Raw genomic sequence first — 6,528 nt, 5'->3', positions numbered from 1 at the left:
TGAAATTCTGTCCACAGAATTGGGCTCATTCAGACATGCAAATCATCATGAGCGTTGTGCTCAGCAACCAGTGACCATATGGACTGGTTCCCAGTTTTAATGCAGAGGAGATAACAAAAGTGATTGCTTGGTTTTAACTTACCGTATTTTCTGGCATATAAGACGACTTTTTAACCCATGAAAATCACCTCAAAAGTTGGGGGGTCGTCTTATACGCCGGGTCGTCTTATACACCGGAAAATACAGTACAATGGTAACCAAGGCTGCCATATATACATCACAGCTGACCTCATTGGTTTATGATTTAAAAGTGACATCATAATGCCACATTATAATACACCCTGCTCAGTGCATTTATCTGTTGCTCATATTAAAAGCAGCAGCTATTGTGAGCTGGGAACAGGGAAACAAATGAGACAGATAAAGGAAAAGAGGAATGGTGGAACTGTCATAGCCTGAGGTGTAACAACCAATGGAGAACTGCCAAGTATAACATATTATTTCAAGAGCATTACAAAGGGAGTGGTAAATTAAAGAGAATACTTCTTCATGATCAAACATACTTGGAGGCACATGAGTTTTCTTTCCAATCCAGAGTTGAACTATAAACCCAGTTTATAAGATAACATAATTTCCTATAACCATATAGAGCAATCTGTGGAAATTACAGGTGCACCCTCAACATTTCACCCTCAGAATACTGACATTGGGGAACTGATTCAGAATGTTCTGTGAAATGAATGCATATTTATTTATTGCAAAACACGTGCACTTTCCCTTATAGGCATACAGAGCTGACTAGAATGATGCTAAAATAATGAAACTTGAATTGTGAGTATCTTATGGTTTTGTCTACTGCGAGAATCTAGGTTACATGGTTTACCTTTTCTAGAAAAGGTAATTAACTAGGGCAATTAAAGTAGATTCTAATCTGATCCACGAGCCATGTTAAAGTGGATTTAGGTAATCCATTTATCTACATTGAAGGTTTGTAAGAAACGTAAAATATTTATTGAAGGCTGATCTACTGTATTAAATGAATAGCATATGCTTACACCAGCATGTATAATAATGCATCAAATAACATATATATTGATTTTACATTAATTGGGCTTTAATGAATCTACTTTGTAGTTTTATATTATATAAATCACTTTTCATATTTATGCAGATTATGTTTTTCATTATGGTTTTTAATCATTTTCTATATTTCCACAATGAGTAATATTGTTGTACAGAAACATCTATTTGATATCTGAAGTTACAAATAGCTATAACTAAAATTAGTATGTATAGAGATAAAATCTTTTGAGATGAGTAACCGTTTGTTATTAGGGCATTTTTTTAAAAAAGGTTGAGAGGAATTACAGAGGTCATTCACTATTCAGAGTACAAAGTGGGACATTTTTCTCTTGTTGGGGAATGAAGGCTCCTGTTGACATATTAATTCCTCTGTTCCCATGTTTGATCTTTTTTTTTTGATCTTGGGCCTGATTTAATAGTGATTTTTTTTAAACCAAAAAGCCAAAATATACTTTGCAGTCATACAGTTCGGCTTGCCAGTCTTCAGTAATATTTAATAAAAATTCTTCATAGGCAATACTGATGGACTAAATCAAGTAAGTTGTCAAGTGACTTACATGTGGTAAAAATCTTTCAGACATCCAGGAGACAGAGACTAAATCTGTTCCCTTTTTTAAAAAAAAATCCTTCCAAAAACATGATGCTATTTTTTATTATGTGACAGAAGGAGAAATAAGTACATTCTAGCTATATTGGACCGCAAAATGCAAGTAGTTTGCTTGAGAAATAGGATGCTGTGCTCTTGTCTTTACTACAGGCAACAAACACATATAGGAAATTGATGTATAAGTTAGGATAAGTGCCTCTCATATATGTTGGTAAGGGAGAAATTGTAATTGAGCTGCAACTTGTGATCATTTGTAAAAAAGTTACAACCTAGTAGTAAGATGACAAATAAGATCAGTTATATGTTCCCATACTGTTAGGAACCTAGGGACACTGCCAGTGCTTATGTCACTTCTGACTTCACAATGAAAAGCAGGGTTTATAGCTTTATTTTTCAGTCCATTATTGTTCATCTTCTGTCAGCAAGGACAGCTTTGTCTCATCGTCTCAAAACCCCTCCAGAAGAAAGAAAGAAATATTTGGTATGTTTGTGATAGTATAGCCACCAAGGTGTTCATGATGGTATAGTCTGGACCTTTTATCAAGCTGTGACAACCAGCTGTCATGTCAGGAGATCAAGAGCTAAGGGATATGAAGGCCGGCATATTACAGCAAAAGAAGACAGCCCCTAGCATGATGTTAAGCTGAGGTAATTATATGATTGCTGAAGGGAACCAATTAATCAGTAATTGGAATTATGCCATTATCTGAAAATGATCTAGCATATCTGTTTGTTCCATCTTGAGGAAAAAATAGTCCCAGGATATCATTTTCAGGGAAGAAGTAAAAACAGAAAGAAATAATTGCTATTTTTCTTTTCTTTTTTCCTTTATAATTCCTTCAATTAGTTTCTCTCCAACTGTTGTAGCATTTAAGATTCTTATTTCATTGGGAAAGTAAAGTCAAGGATAACTTATCTTAGGATCTTTTCTAGATTTCAGTCCTAAATAGAGACTAGTTAAGGAAAACCTGGATCCATTTTTGTCGTCAGAATAAGATTTAAATTTACTTATTCATTTTTAGCTTACCTTCCTGTTTGTTATATGCTAGAGTTATAAAAAAGGCAAATAATAAAATAATATAATCATTGTTATCTATAATAAGATAATATCATAATTTATACATTAATTGTAATAATTACTACAACATACTAATATTGTTAATATTTATTGGCCTGGCTAAAGAGATCTCTTTTAACTGATCTTCTTAAGACACAGAGAATGGTATCCAATACAACTCTTAAATGAGTACATTTCTTAATTCCAGAAGTTTAAATTTATTTTTTTTGATAAATGGGTGCAATGCACACTTCCAAAAGCATATTTCATAGTCCATCTGATTAATGGATATTAACAGATACTATAGGAGCAGTCGTTTCCCCTTTGAAAATTTTCAAGGTTTTTGACACTGATTTGTTTTCCATCATTGGTCTTAGAAAGGAAAACCCATTGAAAAGAGAAAGTGAGTGCAGCTGTACGGTATTTGAAAACGGTATTGACTCATAGGAATATTTCAGGGTGAAAACAAATAAAATCAATAATGTACTCTTTTGTACCTCTCAAATAAGACTACCCATGCATGTTTAAGGTGACATGCCCCTATAAGGGCACAATTTTGTCTAAATAAAATACATTATTTAGCCTTGGGACTGCTATATTTGCTTTCTGGTTGTAATTCTTTTCTAGTAGTCAGTTATACGTAAGAAATATTTGTGCTGCAATGTGACTTAAACACAAATGACAAACCATATGTACATCATTACCTTATATTCAATGTTTACTGATCTTTGATAAGGTTAACCTGTCCCCACCTCTTGAAGTACTTCAACACCTGTTCACTCCTTACCTAAAAAGGAAGAACAGAATCTTGCAAAAATATTAAGTACTATTTCAAATTCTTGTGATATTTTATTTTTCCCCTGACCTACACATTAGATATTTTTTCACTCTGTGAAATATTCAGTCCAGTTTTCCATCATCCAATATGAAGTCTGAAGATCTGTAGCTTGGCATTGAACTGTCTGAAGAATCTTCTCTAGTTGGGGTAGAGATCACTACCATGAGTTTAAATCCTGCACTTTCTGAAAACAAAATGTTAGAATAATGGAGGATTGGTGTCAGCACAGTTCTTTTTCTTTAAGTGTCTTTAAATTGGTAGTGTGCTGTTTTCTTGTCTTTCTTGAGGAAGGATTTTTTTGTGTATGTATAATGTATATAAATATAATATTAAAAGTTTATGATCTTGTGGGGCTGTGTAACTAGCTGCCCAGGGCCCATGCAGTCTGTGGCTCTACCGTATTTCCACGAAAATAAGACCCAGCCGGAAAATAAGCCCTAGCATGATTTTTCAGGATGCTCGTAATATAAGCCTCACCCCCAAAATAAGCCCCAGTTAAGACTGTCACCAGATGAATCCATTTAGTATCGTATTTCCCTGAATATAAGCCCTAACAGGAAAATAAGCCCTAATTAGTCTTTTAGAGCAAAAATTAATATAAGACCCGGTCTTATTTTGGGGTAAACACAGTAATATTGGACATGCCTGTTTTAAATGATTTCGAAATGTACAATACAAGAATCTAATTTAATGTGTATCACTTTAAACTACAGGAAGTAAAATATTCTGGTGTCTGTTAACTTTTGACAACATTCTCATTGTTGCTATGTTTACTTATAGTTCTTTAGCCATTTCAGTGCTCTGTTTAATTACAGGACTGTGTTATATTTATTAATAAGCTTGTCTTAACAACAGAGTAAGAGTAGAAAGTAAAGATGACTTTGATGGAAATATGCAGGAATTGTTACCTAGGTAAAAAGTGCTAAAACATTTTTTTAAGTTCAGAATAACAAGATAATATTCGCAAATGGGTCAAGCAAATGTCCCTCTAATTCACTGGTATATGAATTAAGGAAGGGAAGGACTTGTAATTATAGGACTTGTTATTATAGGCCATCTCAATCAAAGAAATTTTAGTCTTATGTGAAGCTAATTTCCTGAACTGGTCTTCCTTGATGAGCTGATAATAATAAAGAAATTAAGAAATTCATATCATAAACATAGAACTGAACCTAAAACAATAAAACAGCCCATTAATAATCCAATTTAGGGAAAGTTACTCCAGCAAAATGCCTGAGGATTAGTGCACTTTACTTCACTCTCTCTGAAGGAAAGCTAATTTTTTTAACACTAAAAATATGAGTAAAATAGTACTGAAGTGTAAAATTTGAGAAACATCGCATTACACTCTTGTAATGAATTTACCTTGTCACTTACACAGAAAAGCCTACTCTGACTTGAGCTCAGCTCCTGGGGATTTCAGAACACATCCACGTGGTTTTCTTGGCACAAATGGGATATGCTTGTAATTTGTTGATCTAATCTGGTCTATGGGCCTGGTAGATACTGGCTGTCCATTATAATGCTAGCAAGATCCAGCACAACCTAGCTTTCTGAGAGCAGCCACGCTGGCTAGGTAAAAAATAGGCCGCCAATTAATGCAGGGGGATTAAGAAAGTGAAAAAAGATTAGTATCTGGAGATTTGTCAGCACATTTTTTATGCATAATAAATGAAATACTTAAAAGAAACAAGGCAAGAAAGGAAATGCAAGTTAGCCCTTAAAAGCACACTTCTATGTCAATCAAACTACAAGGACAAGTATGATACTACAGTTCCATTTTTTATATTACAGACATAGTATATTAAATGCTCTATTTGTTGTTTTATTCAAAGAATCCTGGTGATGTAAATTTTTTTAAAAAGCCTATTTCTGTCAGTTTTAAATGGAGGTACCACTGAGCTACAATCCTTCCTTTTTAATGACCACAGCTACCAGTAACATAAGAAGCTTGAAGGTGCTGGATTGGGTATCTGGTTTTTAAATAGTTTCTTGTGTAAAAATGCTAATCAAAAAGCATGTTCATTGTTTGGAGCAGAGGAATAAGAATCTGCGATTCTCTTCCATTTTGACTTTGGTTGGCTTACCATTCATGAAATATTTCAGAGGACATACTATGCACATACAGGTTGCCCATCGGCTTTCTGCTGCTTGTGAAAAAATGTGCCAGATGGGTTTGAGATAGATACATATATAGCATACACATTACATTACTAGAATGAGACAGAGACAAGTTCTCTGGTCAGTTTTTACTTAACAACAACAAAAAACAGATAATGGGGAGAAGGGTAACTTATGATAGATAGAACCACTAAAGGTTTTCTGTGCTTTGAGTAAATACATCCCTAATGCTCAGCTTCCACATTGCCAATCACACTCCGGTTTTATTCAAAAGTTAAAAATCTGAACTACAATGCATTTAAAGGATATTTTCTTCCAGTTAAATGTTTTAGCAATTCAGTTTCTAGGCTTGTTTTTTTCTGAAGTAAATCCCTCTGTACAATGGAACTTGTCCCTTAGTATTTAAGATTGCAGCATATTGCAGCATTTGAATTACAGTTCACTTTCTACATTGCTGAATGTAGAAAATTATTTCTTGCACTTATTATTTTCTAAAAGTTCTTCATTCTTTTGCAATACAAGCTCAAAGTAATGGTATTGTGTCATGGCTCTGGTGAGCAGGAATGAAGACACACAGCTGAGTACAGAGAAACTCATTCTTTTATTAAGCTGGAACTGTACTGGGGACTTGGGGTACACCTCGCCACAATATATAGCCAAACCCTCTGGTAGCAACCAATCAGATTGAACCCATGCTTGCCGCCCAAGGTTGACCAATTGCAGGAGTGGAGACGTCCTGTCTGGGTTGCTGGGGAGCCGTTAACTCTCCAGCAACGCATGTGGTGAGGTACCAAAAGCCCAATACATAACAAATGGTGTACA

This window comes from Vipera ursinii, assembly GCF_947247035.1.
Source record: "Vipera ursinii genome assembly, chromosome: 4".
In the NCBI taxonomy this organism is placed as follows: domain Eukaryota; kingdom Metazoa; phylum Chordata; class Lepidosauria; order Squamata; family Viperidae; genus Vipera; species Vipera ursinii.
Note: the sequence above shows the minus strand (reverse complement) of the source record.